The following is a 17,502-nucleotide window of genomic DNA, read 5'->3' as shown; positions in this document are numbered from 1 at the left end:
CCCTGTAATTGGAGATTAGAGTATTAAAGCAGCTTGCTTCTTCCTCAATTTTAAAAGAAAATGTTTCCCTGTCCAAGTGAGTCTTCCTGCCTTAATTTAAATCCTCAGTTTTCAGAGGAAGGAATCCTGGAGACAAGACTTAAATAGCTATTAAGAAGGCAAGTAAAGAAAAGCTTTCAGCTATAACTTTATAAAATGCACCTTGCAGTTTTAGCAAGGTAGAAAAGATAGAAAATATCCGTGTCCAGTATTTCTTCCTTTTTATTTAACCGACTTAACAGGCAAAAGGGTTTGGGGAAAAGTGTGCTTGGTTGCCTTTTCCTGCTTGAGCAAGGCTGAAAAGGCAGGAGCCAGCCGGAAAGCAGCCTTGCCCTGTCTGCAAAGCACGGTGCAGCTCTCCCAGCTGCCGATCAAATCGGTTGCTAAAGGAATGCCTTCAGCCTTCTCCCTTGGATGAAAAATTAGTCTCCCTGAAGACTCTCTGAGCTGACATTACAAACGAAAGTAGTGATTTATTGGCCTTTTTGGAGAGAAAAGAGTTTGATGGTGAGAGATCCATCGGTGCCAGCAAGAACCAGCCACGGGGGGCTGCTGGTCCCCTTCTGACTCCTCGCCTGTGAGAAAGGTTGATGACTCTGCCTGGAGAAGGCACTGGCTTCATCCAGGCTGCTTATCCAGATGTAACACTAAGACAAATAACTTTTGCCTTTCCCTGGAAAAAACTGAGGGGTACGGTAAGTATCTTCCCTCAGTGGGGAAGCTAATGGCTTTGGGATTCCTGTTAGGAAACAGAGAATTGAAGAATCGGGATTGTCCTCTCCCATTGCACAGCAAAAAGGAAAAATGCTCATTTTCCTTTTCTCGAGCATAAACTTCTGCTTTCAACATGGAGTCAAAAATATTAGAGGCTTAAGAGATTTTTAAGCCTTTGAAAACTAAAAATAGTAGTGATTTGTAGGTTTGTGGGGTTTTTTCTGCCAAATTATGTTTTTATTAATTCTTTTTTAGCAAAGAAAATAAGAAAATTTCTTCCCCTCTTTTGGGGAGAAGGATTGGACAACATTGGCAGATTAATGGAAGACTGCAAATCTTCCAATGGAAGATTTCCACAGCAGTCTGTGTTTTGGCAGAGAATAAAATGAAAAGCTTTAATTTAAGTCTAATTTCTGTCAGCTCTCAGTCTGACAAAAACTCTTTCAGAAAAGCAATGGTCTTTTTTTTCTGCTCCACCCCAATTATAGAAAATAAACATTTTATTTGATCCCTTCATTTTCTATACCAGATAGGAATCTGAACTTTGGAGAGAAAAGAGAAAAAAATCTGCACACTCTTTTCTCTTTACTACACAAATCATCTGAAGTAAATGTTTCTGCCATTTGATGTATGGTTGAGGTTCGAAATAACAAATCGCAAATGTAATGTGGCCTGATACTTCTTAGTACGATTTTCAAGATTAGATATATGCATGGCTTAAAGCAGGTTTGGGTTTTGGTTGGGGGGGGAGGATTTTGCATGTGTGCTGTTTATTTGCAACCTGTGATGGAAATTAGCCTCCCAACATGAGAAGAGATTTTAAGGCATTGCTGTGGGATTACTGAGGAGTATTAATGAGTATGTCAAGTGACCTGATGAGTAAAGCTCCGCTGTGTGAGCGAGGGCTTTTTAAAGCCTGATCTGTCAGTGTGTGGGTTTAAAAAACAGGCTGTGGGAGAGCTTAAAGCAATTATCTGTCCAAGGAAGCTCCAGGCTTGGTTTGCTGATGTGGGAAATTGGAGCTCTAGAAAAAATCCTTCAAGAACACAGTGGAAAAAAACACATCTCTCTGAAAGAGGAGGATTCGAAAAATACTTATTCTGATAAATTTTTTTGAAGGTGAGTGTCCAATGTGGCTGGAGAGTGAATGGGTGGTCACTGTCGAGACTGTTGTTGAAGGAGAACACCAGGGTCCGCTGGGTTTCTCCAAGCCACCTTTGCAGCTGCTGATCTTCGTGTGACTGCCGCTCGGGCAGCTGCGGGTCAAAATGATAAGAATTCAGGTATTGGAAGTTCACCCCATCCATTTCAACCGAAGTGACTGAGGAAGCGCTTATGTGTCAGCAGGTACAAGGAGGCAGAGAGGCGGTGATGGACAGGGCTTCTCTGGGCTGCCTCGGCTGCTCCTTCTGCCTCGTGTGCCAGGCTCTTCGGTTTAGGGCCTGAGCAAATGTGACGACTTAGCTTTCTGTCTCATCCTCAGTCTTTTGATTTGCAGCTACTTGGCCCCAGTTTTATGTAAAGAACTTTTTAAATTGTTTTGTGCAGCTTCCCAAGCTATAATGAACTTCAAATTAATAAATTGCACACCTGAGACTACAAAATACTGGTAAAAAAAAAAATTGCAAGAGGAGAGATCTCAGGAAAGATGTAGACTAAGAATTGGTTAGGATAATTTCTCAGGAGAGACTATTTAATTCTCTTATTTTCTCATCAGATGTTTTAAGAATCCCCTGAGGCGTTTTGTGGTAGAACAAAAGCCTAAATAATCTTAATTCTTGCCAACACCAGTCATTCCTGTAAAATTCATGCCTTGCATCTCTCTCTGAAGTCTTCAGATAAATCAGCGCCCCCTCACAATATCCCTTCAAAGCAAAGAGCGCAGTTGTGAGTCACGTTGCTGTGTGTTAAATGATTCAGGCAGCTCTCCAAAGGCAGCTGCTGGTTTTGCCAGGATGATTTCATGTCCATTTCCCAGACTCTTAAGCTTGTCCAGCGTAGTAATTTGTGTAACAACTGTATTGGTCACCTAACATCTTTCCTTGGATGTGAAAAAATTAGCTTTTCTTCCTATCCCAGCCACGTGTATTATGTGTATGTGTACAAGGGGGAGTACAAATGCCAAATCCTTTCCTCTGTTAGTCTAAACTACTTTGCTCTTGAACTGCTGCATGCTGTGAATCCGCTGTACAACTTGCCAAAAATAAACAAAAGTACAGGCATGAAAGAAAAAGAATTAGGTAGGTTTTTCAGCACAATATATGTTCCCTGTAGCTGGCACAGGTGAGACCGGGCAAAATATAAAACTCACTTTGCAGAGTTCTCCAGCATCACCCACCAGGTCTCCTGGTCATGAATTCCTGGTGTCGTACTGCTCTGCCCTGGGATGCCTGGTGCGTACCACCCTACCCAGGAGGCACCAGCGCAGTGAGCTGGGACACAGATCTCATCTAGTTTCAGATACTTTGAAATTGTTTGCACAGCCAGAGTGAGCCTGAGGAGACCCAGGACCTAGCTGAAGTGCTCTTTGGACATTGCCAGTCGTCTTGAGAGGACCAGTGCTGGCAAGTGTGGACACTGTGTAACACTTGGCCAGAAGCCTCAGGACCACCTAGATTGGTATGTAAAACCCTAACCTATGTGTCCCTACACGTAAGAAGAGAGTACTTTCTGGGAAGCAGTTTGCAGCTGATTTTGCCTTTGTTCGTGGAAACACCAGGCAGAGTCTGGTTCTGGGGCAGTGCCCATTGCTGCAGGTTCCCTGCTCTGCCCCAGAGTACCTTGGCACAAAAAAAATGCTTGCTTGTTTACCTGAAGCATACAGTTACAGAGACTGGTGCCCACATTTGTTCTTTCCTGTTGTTAAACATCAACTAAAGAAAGACTGAAAGACAGATCAAGTGATACTTTCTGTGTACCTTCCTTCATTTTCCTTCTCCCTTTGCCATCTGCTACCCAAATCCAAAGCATAGGTCTGTCTGATATTGCTGAATCTCCTTTCTTTTGCTCCTATCCCATTTCATGCTCATGCTTTACAGAGTCATTCCAGCAATGTTTTTAGTTACTTCTAAAGCGGTGCAAAATGAAGCATTTCTTCTTTTTTTTTTTCTTTTCTTTCCAGTTCATTGTTGTAGCTTATTTTATGGGAGTTTTAGCAGATCGACTCCAGATAAGTGAGATTCTTCAAAATGATGGCACTTTAAAATGTATATGTGGGATTTGGGAGATTCTTTTTTCTAACTGGCAAAAGGGTGAAAAATTCACCTGTTTGAGATTTGCAGCATATGTGATAAGTCTTCAGCTGATGTGAACAAGCGTAGCTTTAGCGGCATGGCATGCCACTTGCTGATCTACCACCAGCAATATGTTAGTGGCTCCTAGGCGGCATAACCACTTGCCATTGAGATTCTGATCAAAGGTATTTTGAAAGTGAACGCCGTCTTCAATTACTTCTGCTTTCAAACTTGCTTAAGAGCAAACCCTTAGAGCAGCAGAGTATGCTCATCAGTGGCACAGGAGTGTGCTGCACTGAAGACTGGCCGAAATGCTTGTGTGTGCAGAAACCCAGAACTCTAAGAATTACTTTGTGTATGTTTTTGGTTTAAAATTTGGAGAGCTTCAGTCTTATTTCTATCCAAATAGATTTGATGATTGTGTTTCTGGGTGTGCGTGCATCTGTGGAAGGGAGTAATTCACACTATGTATGCATTTATAGGGAGAGGTGGATTCTATTTGGGATTAAAGAAAACAAAAGAATAAACAAAAGTAAACTCACGAAAGACCTCTGCATCTTTTTTTTTTTTTTTTTCCCCCTTTACCAAAGTTGCAACTTTTGAGGATGAAAACACCAGTGTTTACAAACAGTTCTAAGGAACATAGAAGTCCAGGGAAAATACTTTATAGCTACAGTTTGTTTGCTTGGATAGTTTGAAATAAGCAGTGAATAAAGGATAGCTTTTAACAGGGGAAATGTGTGCAGGAGGGTTATGCACACAGGCAAATGATGGCAGTTAGAATTAAAAAAAAAAAATCCTAAACAGCTATTCACAGTATCATTTTGAAATGAAAGACAAAAATCAACAGAAAGGGAAAAAAAACCCAAAACCCTGTGAGTTCTGATAAGGAGAAAACTGGAGCGAATGGAAGCAGACACAGGAGAATTTTCCTTTAAGAATAATGATGGGAATTAGGACAAGAGTGTGTTAATCCATTGGTGAACCAGAAGACAGGAATTTGGAAAATGGACAGTGCACAAAAATGACCTGGAGGAATTTGTTGGTGTTGCTTAATATTGATCTGATGCCTCCGACATTAGTCTAGATTTGGTTTGGTTACCTAAGTGAATGCATTTAAGTCAGCCTTTACATCTAATAGAATATTGCTTTGAAATGGTTTTTCACTTACTGAAAACTCCCTGCAGAATGCCAGGAGTTTCCCCGCACCAATTTTTTGCTGTTACGCTGATGAGGTAGTCTTTTCTTTGGAAAGGGTCTCTCTGACACGTACCCTGATTATCCAGGTAGCTCAGTACCGACAACACCAGGCACTGGTGAGAAACGGGGGCTTGCACCAGGCTAGTGATCTGCCTCTGTGCCTTTAGAAAAGCAGTTCATCATTTCTGAAGTCTGACTGTAGCAGTGCATGGGATTGTACGGATGTCTTAAGTGCAGCAGGCAGTTTCAAGATGCTCGTAAGTAGCAACGAAGGTATATAGATGGGGTCCTTGGGTTACGCTTGCAGCTGCTGCGTAGAGCTTGTGGTTATCCCTGGCTGTGCCAGCAGCACTAATCAGAGAATCATGTTGAATAAACCTAACAAAACTCTAAAAATGAAATACTCTCAGTACTCGCTCTACACGTAGCATAATTTGACGAGACTAAGCCCCACACAGCTGGTATAGCAGTAGCCCTAGGGAGGGCAGAATAGGATTAGAAGAAAGGGGAAAGAGAGGAGCCAGAGCGTGGCGGTAAGCAAAGCCAAAACAGAACTCACTCTGGTGCTGCGACACGCGGTCCCTTCCTCCGTGCACAGGACTCCCTCTGAGTGCCGGCCTCAGTGGAAGAGGCTTACATATACACTGTTTATTAATATGCAAACCACTCCCCGTGACAAGTATGCCATCATGACTGACTCTCTCCCCCCCCCACCCTCCCCCCAGACACACACAAAGCAAATGCATCATTCCCTCCGATAACAGGCAAGCTTTGTGACTTTTTTGGACTAGTACAGCAAATTGGGTACTGGAGGTTTTCAGCTTGTGTTCAAGGGCAAAAAATACTTTAAAGTGCCGGTTAAAAATAAATGAATAAATAAAATAGACTCTGAGGAGCTGAGTCAGGTTACAGATATTCTTTTAAAATGTAAAAAGCGTCGAGCAAGCCAAGAAACATTTGTCTTAGATTATTTCTAACTAATGTGAAGCTCTCTAGTATCTGATCTAGTTCTAGAACAACGCCTTAAATAGTTGCAATCTCATTAAAACAGAGGAGCTAGAAATAAAAACAGGCAAAAAAAAGAAAATATAACTTCCAGACCTTTGTCATAAAGAACAAAGCGATCTAAGATTATTTTTATTTTATTTTGCTGTTATCAGTGAAGAAGGGGAAAGAGGATTCAAGTAAATTCTATGAGTAATGCACATTAGTAGTTGGAGCTCTGTGATGTTACTGCTTCTCATCACTTGTGGATGTTGTCCTTTTTTGTTTGTTTTTTTTCTTTTTCCAGCTCACTTGTACTTTGATCTTAACAAAGTCCGTTCAATATTGCTGTTCTTTGCTTTTCTCTTTGTGTGCGACCAGAAGGCAGCAGCGTTGGAGCAAACATCTCTGGTGCTAAAGAGATAGGTCTGATGCGTACCGCACAAATCTGCATTGAGGCCTCGTTCACTTTGTATGAATAAACAATTGTGGGTGTTCTTTGCAGGTGCAGAGAGCAGCACTAACCAAAAGTCTCTGCCCTGGAATGAGGGGGTGCCAGATCCTTACAGCTCACACCATTAATCATTTGCCGCAGGTCAACTCATTTGCATATGCAATACATGGTTTCCCCTGGTGTCAACAGCTGAGTTTTCAACCACCACCAGCCTTTACAGCTAAGAGAAAATTTACCAAAAAACCCCCCAAATCTCACCCAAAGTGTCTTCTAATTGGGAATGGTGTAATCTGACTTTTGAGCCAAACTGTCAAGGTCAACCTCGGCCGTGGAATTTCCTGGCTTTTGGATTTGCCTTGATTGCTTTAACATTCCTTCTCTCCAGCATGACAATGCAGGGGTGGTCGTTTTGAGTACATTCCTAAAAGGGAAGGTTAAAGTGGTTTAACTAAAACCCTATTTCAGCTGTTTTCTATTGTGCATTGTACATCAAGCAGCCTCTATGGGGTGTGACAGTTCCTTCAGTTGCAAAGAAGCAGCTGAGATTTTTTTCTCTCCCATTTCATTAGCAGAAAACTGAAGCAATATTTATGGTTCTCAAAGACTCTGCTCTCAGAGAGAAGTAAATGGAAGTAACAAGAAACAAACTTACTTTACAAATATTTGCAAGATTTTGAGCCACTGAGAAGTTTAATTTATTTGAAGTTGGAGCAGAGTGTGGAACACAGTGGTATGTTGCGGGTTCTGGTTCTCAAAGGGAAAGCAGAAGATACTCTTCAGGAATTACTTTCAATAGACAGCAGCTTCCTCCTACCTTGGCAGAGCTGCCAGTGATAATACGTGGTAAAGCATTAGTAAGAACATTGGTAATCTAACTTTGAATTTCAATGTGAGATGGTTAATGAGTTAAAACTATACCTTCACTCCAAGAGTTTCCTTCTTCGAGTTGGTATAAAGCACAAGCACTTCTTTGCACTACGATTATACCTCAACATGACCGACAAGGTAGTAAAAAGCCCTTTTTCCCTTTGCCTGCAGGAAATCTTTAATGTGGATGAGGGAGAAAAGCTTTGCAACCTTTGGCAGAACTGTGCTGAGGACCAATTCTTTAACTCTGTGTTTTTGAATGGGTAACTGGGTCCCTGTCCAGTGGAAGCATGCTCAGGGCACACGTCATGGGCAGGCGTTATTTCCTCCCCTCGGCACTGCTCTGAACGACTTAGGGTCTGCCAGGGAGCACGGTTATACAAACAGTGGGATTTACAAAGCACCTATTACTCAGGTAAGTACAGCTCTTTACACGATCAGGAGGTAGGTTTCTTCTCCTGAAGAGAAAAGTAATTCTTCTTTTCTGCCAGATTCTCCTCTATGCAGATGTGAATGATCAAATAAATTCCTGCGCTTCCTAAAATAGGAAGCGATTTGTGCCCGCAAGTTTAAAATAATGAAGTTAGTAATGCGCTGAACTGATTTAACCTTCGCTCCCTCTGTTGATGATTTCTTACAGATTAAGCTCTCCATTTCTGTTGGTCTTTCGGCCTGCAACAGCTGTTGACGGCATGAAAAATTTGCTGAACGGCCAGTTGTATGCAGTCAAGCCCGGACTCTGTATCACAGTTTGTTGCACGAGGCTCTTTGCCTAAAGTGTCTTTTGCTTCTGTCCAACTTTGGGAAGATTTAGGGTTGGGAGAACAAACCGGTCAAGATCATCATCTATTAAATGAGGCATATATAAGATCTGGGTGGAGACATGTCCATTCAGGTCAGACACCTTCCCCTCGGAGCGTGGCAGAGGTGTTTTCGTAGCAGGATCTGTGGTGAAACGCCCCGCGACTCAGCGGTGTGCATTTTGACAATTTGGTCGATTTGGTCATGGAGCAACACCTAGTTTTCTTGTGGACAGTTTTGCGGGTGGTGTCTGGCGATTTTTGGAGTCACAGGTCAGCACGAGGATGCCTTCCGTGCGTTTTATACAGGGGTGCAAAGACGTTAACTAAACGACGTGTTTTTCTTGGTCAGCATAGAGGCTCTCCTCTCAATTTGAAAACCCTAGATAAATGCGGAGGAAGCCATGTGGATTAAAATTAAATCCAAGATTTAGTTCAGCAGATGTCCCTTTCAGAGCATGCACAGGCTATTAGGGGATGAGTACACTACAGGGCAGATCTCCTGCCCCGTGATTCCCTAAGCGTTGCGGGATCACTCTGGCTATTGACTCATGGCCAGCCCTTCCCCACCTCTTCTTTCCCAGTTGCTGCTCCACCTTGCACCCCAGCATTAATAGTTAAGCAGAAGATTTGAAACAAGACACAGAATCTCATGCTTTTGTCTGTGTTTTGCTGTAAGTCTCTACAGCGAGATAGCTTGCTCGCTGCGTGTGTCTGTAGAAACAACTGCAGCAGAAGCGTTTCCTGGTGGGAATTCGTTTTGGGAACAGTAAGGGTCCAGCTTCCCTGAGCTGAAATGGGAGTAAATGCATGACTGTGCTGCAGGCTTTTCCCTGCTGGAAGGGAAATCCCAACCAGGCTTCTATGGCGAGACAACTTTTGTTCTGAAGAAGGCGTGACCATCTTACTGAGACTGGTAACCTGCATTTAGTGCATCTCCTTGTGTGTCCAGGAGAATAAATCCACACAAGCCAGAGGATTCACTATAAAGTTAGATATAGCCATCGAGTTCACTTTTGTAGCAATTTCCTTCCCCCATCCTTGTCATTTTTTTTTTTTTTAATTACAGTGTTATGCTGCTATTAAAGACTTGAGCAAATGAACATTTAATATAAGATATAGGAAGTCAATAATGATACCTTTCATAATTTTTAAGCCCCTTAATGGGGGATATTAGGCCTGTATTTAGAAACCTGCCAATGCAGCCAAGGCGCTTGATCTTTTATGTTTATATGTAATAGAGCTCAGGCCTATTTGCCTTCTCTTTTAGCAAGCAGTAAATTCAGCCAGAGAAATTAAGCTTCAGACAGACCTAATGTTTGGCAAATGCAACTTAAGTTCATGGTTTTGCTCCAAGAAGTGCTGTGAGGGGACTGAAAATACCAGGTAATTATTTTTGGAAAAGTTGACACATTTAAACTTTTTATTGTGAATTAATGTTCTTGTTTCTTTTTTCTAATTTGAAATATAACCATTTAAAAAAAAAGGTGAGTGTACTTTAAAAACACCATCTGTGTGAATATAAGCACATTCTAACATTTGCAGCTTGCTTTGCTCATTTTGTAAAAAGTATACAGAAGGGTCATGAAAAGAAATTATCCGTTCTTAATCAAACGTCCTTCCAGTGTTCCTGTAGCTCTAGTGAAAGGCAATGTTTAATGATCAATGAGATCATTAAATGAGCAATAATGAGATTTGCTTTTGAAGCAGAGCAGCTTAGAGAAGTAATCAACTACAGAGAAGCCTGCAATTTGGGGGGTTTGGGTTTAGCTGCTAACTTTTTTCCTCTGCTGCTGGCAGCAGGGAGCTTTTGTGCATAGAAGAGTGAAAAGCATCAGCTGAAAGATTCATCTTCACATTGCTACACAGAAAACAAAAGCAGTAAAAAGCAGACCTTTAGACACAGTTGCATATGTCCAGAAGCGATCTCTGGGATTTATTTCTAGGAAATAGGAAAGTTCGTGGGTGCAGGTGGTTGTGTATGGAAGACCCCGATCCAAAGCCCAGTGAAGCTGGCTGAAGGCCTCGTGCTGACTTCAGTGGGCTTTTGCCTCAGGTCCTGCTTTTGCACTTGAGGATATGAGCAGGGTTCTAATGACTCTTATAGTCGAAGCATTTGGAATTACTTTTTCTACTTCATTTGGTTCAGCTTTTCATGTAAATAATGCTCAGTCCTGAGTTAGCCGGCAGACTATTTATTTTCTTTATCTTAGCACTCCTATTTATGAGAAACTGGCCAAGATAAGGGAAACCCAGTTACCCTATAGAAAGCATTTAATAATAATAATAGCTTCTCCGGCTTAGCAGAGGAGCAATGACACCCTTCCCAGCTCACAGGGAGTTACATGCATACCTGACATTTAAGCACAAATTCTTGATGAATAGCCAGAGGGTCCATCTATTCAGAAGATAGAGATCAGTAGAGAGACACACAGTGGAGGTCCTTGGTATGTCAGCTGATGGCTGACCCGTACGCGTTTGTGGTCTCTGTACTGATGCTTTGTTTCCCGTTAACATCCTGTAGAAATTCCCTCGTGGAACTGAAAAAAACACATAGCAAAGTCAGGGCCAGTGAGCTGCTTTTCCTTATTTCAATTAACGTTTTGTTATCCCTCTGTAAAAGGGAAGCAAGAGTTAAGAATTAAATATCTGTGAGCAAGTTGCAGAAGATAAGAGAGCTTTGTTCCTCATTTCATGCATGTGGTCAAAGTATGGATGAAAATTGGAGACGCCGTCTGTTTACGTTGGATAATTAAATCAACAGGTTTCATCCTCTTGTGGACCCTTGCAATTGTATCACATGGCATGAACAACTACGTAAAGGAATCAGATGTGCTTTTTTATGAATAGGAGAATAATCTGTGATTCAGAGAAGTAGGCCAATGCAATTAGTTAAGCCTCATAACGTAATGTAACATGTGCTGTCTGCCTGATTCCATCCACGTCAGCTTCAGCAGGGATAACATTACACAAATGTGTTACTTAACAAGCAAATATCAAAAGCTTTTCAAGAGAAGCCCTCTTGAACATTAAACTGCTTCATCTGATGAACAAGTACTAGATGGTCTCACCAGGAAGCCCCTGGGAAGTCCTGAGCCATTGCAGGACCCGGGCAGAGAGGGCATCCTCCCTGTTTACAGATTTGCACTGAGAGGTTGAAGGAGGAGAAATCCTGCACTTCAACTTTTTGAAATGTGAGAGTTCCCCCCCAAAATAATCTCTCCGTGCCATCCTTCGTGATTCAACAAAATTAATCATTTGACATTACAATTGCTTTCAAGGAAACTAAAGTGGATTAAGAACAGGGTTTAAAAACCTTGAGCTTTTGGGGTTTGGAGGGTTTTGTTGGTTGGTTGGTTTTGGTTTGGTTTATTTTGTTTTCCAGATTATTGCTGAGGAGAAGCTTTCTTTTCCTGCAAGTATGTGGGGGCAATCTAGCAAAGTGAGCAAGATGAAGGGATCAATGTCTAAGCCTTAGTTTTGCTACCATGCTACAGAGCTGAGGGTACCTTGTGAAGCACTTAAGCGAAATACTTCATCCTGCCCAAAAACCTGAATTCTACTTTTAAAGGAGCGAGGCGTCCCCCGTGGCTCCAGTAGTGACTTTCCTGCAGCAACTGCTCTAATCACAGTATAAAGCAGTACCGGTAAATCCAACTTGTATTTGTTTCCAGATGACAGAATTTACCCAGTTCTGTAGCTAGCCTACACTGGAAGAGGTTAGAAGAAGTATACATATAATATATATAACAAAACCCTATTGAAAATACTAGGTGAGGATTGAACTTGTTGAGCTGTAACACTGGATGTCTTTGAATAATGGTTAATCTTGAGGAAGAATTAACACCAAGGGACTGAGGCAGTTCTTGGAACCGATTGCAGAGACAGGAGTAAGAAATGGTGAATGTCTGCCTCTGCGCACCAGAAAAAATTTGAACTCAAAAACCAGGGAAGCTTTGAGTGTGGAAATCAACAGAAAATTAAGAGAGTTGAATAGAAAATTGTCTTGGATTTATGAGCGAGGAAATCATCCATTTATTCTTTTGTGCTTAAGAAGAAAGAGACTCTACATGTTCTGCTTCTCAAAGACCATGGCAAAATCAAAATTATCTCATATTTGGATTACTAGCTGTTCTCCTTCCTTCCTGAATTAAGCAATAGTCCCAAGTGTTTAAACAGAAGTTACTCAGGTATTCTTTGTCTGAATTTATACTGGGTATGGAAAAAGCAAAATAGGTAGGTAAGAGGCATTTAGCCTCCTCTATTCTTTGCCCCATTCATTTGATGGTTTCTGAAGCTGCAGACAGACAGCTCTGGCCCGAGCACAGCTTGGTGATGCGGCGTCTGTGCTCCCTGGCGAGCTGGATGTGCTGCGCACGAGCTCCACGCAGCACGCGGTGATGCTTCTGGCTGCCTGAGGCTCACGGGAGCTTCAGCTGCCCTGCCTCATGGTGCAATCACTTGGCCTCCCGGCTTTTCATTCGCATCCTCTTTTGGGTTGATGCTGTGTTCAGGCCTATGGGCATGTCTTTAAGGGGACTTGCTTCCAGTTGCTTGAAGCTCCGGGTGCAAAACCACAGGTAGGCAGCTGCATTCCTCATTTGCCCATAGAAAGCAAAGAAGCAGAAAGATAGGTGCAGAGACCTGGAGGCCGTTTCTAAATCTAGCCATAAATATTTTACTGCTTTATCTCTGTCTTGTGCTTGTCTGCAGTTGTTGAGGCCGAGAGGTTAAATAGGTTAAGGCAGTGGCTTTTCTTCAGTGGTTTAAAGTGCAGCCGAAGGAGAAGGGAGCTAGTATTTGTTTTACATTAGACAGGGGTAAACTGCAAAACTAGTCAAAAACTAACAAATACTAGGCATGATTAGAATGAGATTGAGTTGGGAAGAGCTCTACAGGGAGAGCAACACGGGTTGCCTTTGGCTTCAGACTCTCCTCTTGCAGCTCTGGGAAACACAGGGATGTCTGCCCTTTTGCTTTTCCTCAGATGCCAGAGAGCATAGAATAGCCCTGCCAGCCTGGAGCACAGAAGGATGATCTGGGTCAAAATGCAGTTTACAACAGCAGTTGTGCTCTATGTTCCCGCTCTGTTAACTGAACACAGTGGTAATTGTGAAAGTGCAGAGCAAAATGGCAAACACTCTGTCTTTATACTGTTTCTGTAGAGGCAACATGGAAGAAATGCTTTTTTTATTTTTTTTTCTGGTAGCATGGTCATTTTAGCTTTGGGGAGATATTTGGCGGTATTATTAAGTATCTCAGATACATTTGGGCAGACAAGACGTGTCCATCATCAGCAAGCAGCCAGAGATATTTTCTCATAACTGTACAGTTTCCAAAGTGGCAGAGATAGCACTGAGCAAAGCGACATAGCTGGAGGAAGTCACTTTTGGGTAAAATGATCTTATATAAAACCAACTCAATTACTGTTTTCTATCAGTGCAAAATTATTCATCAACTTCAGTGATTTGAGCTTTAATTCATATGAAGACCAGACTGTGCCCTGTTAGGATTCCTGGATTTGTCGTCTTTTCTCCTCAGCGTAACAGAAAATAATGTGAAATGCCTCCAACTTTCCAGAGACAAGCCTTTCAAGGTCAGTGTCAGCACTATTATTGCCCTGCCAAAGTCAGATTACTGTCACTTCCCTTGCAGAAGCCTGAAATGATCAAGATTCCTGTTTGGCAAGTTGTTCCTAAGAGGTTTCTGGGTTTGAATGCTTGGTCCTCCATCAATCACGATATCATGAAAATGTTTATTTCTGCCCTTCCTCCTCCCAATTTTCTTTTCAGGAGATGCAGATAGCACAACAGTCTCTGAAAAATATTAAGACTTTCAAATGGCCACCTTCCTTCAGTTATTTGTTCATCTCCTTTTTTCCATAAACTGCAGACTTTTAAGGAGTGAAAATCAGAAAAGAGCCTCCTGCTTTCGGCAGATGCTACCCTATAACTGACTTCATCCAGCAAATACTGACTGTGAGGACTGTAAAGAGACTACATATATTTTGCTGTTAAACTTACAGCATTTTGTTGTTGTTGTTGATGTTGATTTAGAAATACAGAAAGTCTTAGTGGCGAACTCCAGTGGTATTTGCAGAGCAGGTCTCTCTCCATGTTTGCTGCATGTACTGGGAGTGTTACTATTGCACTATGTAGAGGGTTAGGCAAGCACAACTGGCACTTCACCAGAAATGTTTCTGGGTTTGAGTCCTTTGTTAACAGGAAGGAACAACAACAAAAAGTTAAAAGTGCACCATGTGAAAAGACAGAGTTCTGCAGTGTGGTAGACACTGATATTTTTATCACTGTCTACTGTGGGAAGGAAAAATACTTGGATGTTGATGTAAAACATTTGATTTACTTGTATGTATTTTGGACCATTCCATCTACCCTCATAAAATTGTAGGAAATCATAAATTGCTTGAACTACAACTATTTTGATGTCTTATCCAAAATATTTGCTGTAATCTTAAGGCTTTTGCAACATCTTAATCTGTAAGTGTGTTTTTCTTAGTGAAAATAGATTTTTCCAAGAGCGTTAAGTACCTGTGTAAGTTGTCCTGGTCTCCATGGTGTGGGCTTTTTTTTTTTTTTTTCTTTTTTACTGTTGTGGTAACTAAGATAATTTTTTACCTGCAATTTCTGGTGGACTTCTGACCTATTTAACAATGTCTTACTCCATGGCACATAGTTTGACATACACTGCTATTTTATACTAAGCATCAAAATTGTGAATATACAGTCGCTCAGAAGCGATAGAGGCTCCCCCCAGCCCTCCGTAAGTTAAATAATCACTGCGCTTCTGCAGGGGACTGAAACTGAGACAAGACAACATGTCTATCTGTTTTCTTTTTTTGGTGCTTAGCTTTTCTGGAAGTTGTGATGAAACTACTCCCCCCGTTCAGACAATGCACCCTTTTGTTTCCACTGATTCAGACAGCGGCAGGAGGAGAGGAAATCAGGTTGCAACATGGGGCTTGGAGGAGCTGACTCTGTTGTTAGGGTGGGGCTGACTATCAGATGTACGGTCGCACCAGGCGGGTTGCATGCCTACAGATAAAGCAAAGGTATTTGTCCAACCTTAAATGTTTTGCTGTCCATCTGGCAGCTTGCCTGCAGGCAGATTTCTCACCTCTTCACCCATCTCCTGGCTTGTCTGAGTGATTAGGGGAGTTTTTTGTTTCTCCAGGTAGTCTCCTGGGTTTGCTAGGAGTCACCCAAGCCATCCTCATCTCGTTTTCATCTCAGTCTCCCAGTCTCTACATATAGCAAGAGCTGCTTCTTCCCCATCACGCAGCAGATGCCAGTGGCTCAGAGCACGAGATCCCTCCTCGCAGGGCGGCAGTCGGAGCTGGAGAGACGCAGTCTCCGCGCACGGCCGAGTGAGGGCTAAGAGATTTGAGAGCTCGCAGGCTGAGTGCCGTGTCCTGCACACATCCTCGCCCGCGTGCAAGCAGGCTTGATGTACGCCTGAGAGAGAGACAGAGAGCGCTTGCTTGGACACTGCTGCCTCTTTTCAGATGCAATTTTCCCCTTATTCTCTTTTGCCTACCGTCGCGGTCCCCGACACGAGATGATACGGTATCACTTCCTTTTGCGCTGGGTGTGAAAAGCATAGTCTCCTTAAGTGGTGAATACTATCCGCTTCTCGCTGCATAATACATACTCCCGATAGATGGATTTCTTGTCTTCAGGCAATAGAAAAACATTGCAGAATATGTTTACCATGCTGTGTACGGCTCTTCTTCCATACTATGGTGCTCCCTGCTGAGTACTTTCTGCTTTGAAATTTCCACTGTTGTTAAGATGTCAGTAAACTTAGTAAGTTCCTTGTAATTTTTCTTTTAGCCAAACTCTGCTATTAAACAGGCTTTCAGTAACACATTTCTGGTTTTCCTCTAAAGAAACAGCAAAATTGCTGGAGAGTTCTTCTGACTTCTTTACCACGGTACTGAAAGAAGTGAAAGTAGCTTTGTGTTCTTGATAGTTAATATAATATTTTGCAAACTTTTGAAAGCTGTTGAATTAATGTAACTGAAGTTAAACTTGTGCAGTCATTTAAGGAAGTTGATATAAAGAAAAGAGGAACAGTGTTATCTGCCTACACCTTGCACTGCTGATCTCTTACCATGAGCGAGGATAGTTCTGCCCAGAATTGAAATGAGAATAGTCTGCAGATGGTAAAATCCAGCTAGAGAGGTAAGGATCCCTCTTTTCTGAGTTGTCTGTGGAGATTTCTATCCCCAGTAGAAACTGAAGAGTGACATGTCTCTTTCCAACCCAACATGGATCAGTTGCCTTCTGATAGAAATCAGAAGGAATGAGGGTTTTGAGGACACTTGCCTGAGACACAATGCAGTGCTCTGGAATGAAAGTACAGTAAGAGTTTGTCTGGGAGTAGCTATATGTGCACATTCCTGTTTGAAAGCAAGGGAGAATTTTGTCACCCGCAGAAGTACATGTGTTTAGTTACTCACTGGATCAGGAATGTATTTGAATTCTTCAGGGGGATTAAAAAAAAAGGTAAAAAAATGTTGGCACGCATCGTCTAAGTTTAGCATATTTTACACTTTCTCACAAGGCTTATTTTCACAAGGTCCTTTACTCCAAAGCAGAGAACTGAACCAAAAGCAATCACTGGCAATGCAGGGATTATCTCTTAGCACAATGACTGGCTGGAAAGAGGTTTTGCCCTTTGTATGACTTTGGTTGCAACCACTTTAGCCAACCACTAATGCTGCAGATGACATGTTTGTTCCATTGCTGAAGCTATCTTTGACCTCATTTCCTCACATTATCCAGCAACTAGAGGTTAATCAATAGGAACTATTTGCAGTTACTTGTAGCCCAATGAGAACTACAGATTATGAAAAAATTGATGTTATATGTGCAAGTACATAGCAGTAGTAGAATAATTTTTTTTACTGTTGCTGCTGCAGATTATGTTGTTAATGTTAGAGTCATTTAGGTTGGAAGGGATGTCTTGAGATCTTCTGGTCCAGCCCCCGTGCTCAAGCAGAGTCAGCTAGAGCCGGTTGCTCAGGACTATGTCCAGTTGTTTTTTTAATATCTCTGTGACTTCTCTGCCCAGCCTGTTCCTGTGTTTGACTACCTTCACAGTAAAAAAGTGTATTCTTGTGTTCAGATGGAATTTCATGTGCTTTAATATATACCTCTTTAATATATGCCTCTTGTCCTGTCTGTGGGCA

The 17,502-nt window shown here is 42.1% G+C and overlaps 1 protein-coding gene across 3 annotated transcripts in view; it reads right to left on the bottom strand.

Annotated features, from left to right (window-relative positions):
• The window catches only part of HPGDS (hematopoietic prostaglandin D synthase), a 30,909-nt gene extending 25,037 nt beyond the window's left edge, over nt 1–5,872 (bottom strand). For 2 of the 3 annotated variants that reach the window (XM_010302863.2, XM_075751602.1), the window contains exon 1: nt 5,746–5,872. The gene's annotated coding sequence lies outside the window, so the exon portion shown is untranslated. The remainder of the gene's footprint in view (nt 1–5,745) is intronic. The other variant, XM_075751601.1, reaches the window with a different exon arrangement.
• Between the last annotated feature and the right edge of the window lie 11,630 nt (nt 5,873–17,502).

This window comes from Balearica regulorum, chromosome 4 (genome assembly GCF_011004875.1).
Source record: "Balearica regulorum gibbericeps isolate bBalReg1 chromosome 4, bBalReg1.pri, whole genome shotgun sequence".
In the NCBI taxonomy this organism is placed as follows: Eukaryota; Metazoa; Chordata; class Aves; order Gruiformes; family Gruidae; genus Balearica; species Balearica regulorum.
Note: the sequence above shows the minus strand (reverse complement) of the source record. Positions and strands in the feature narration are given on the sequence as shown.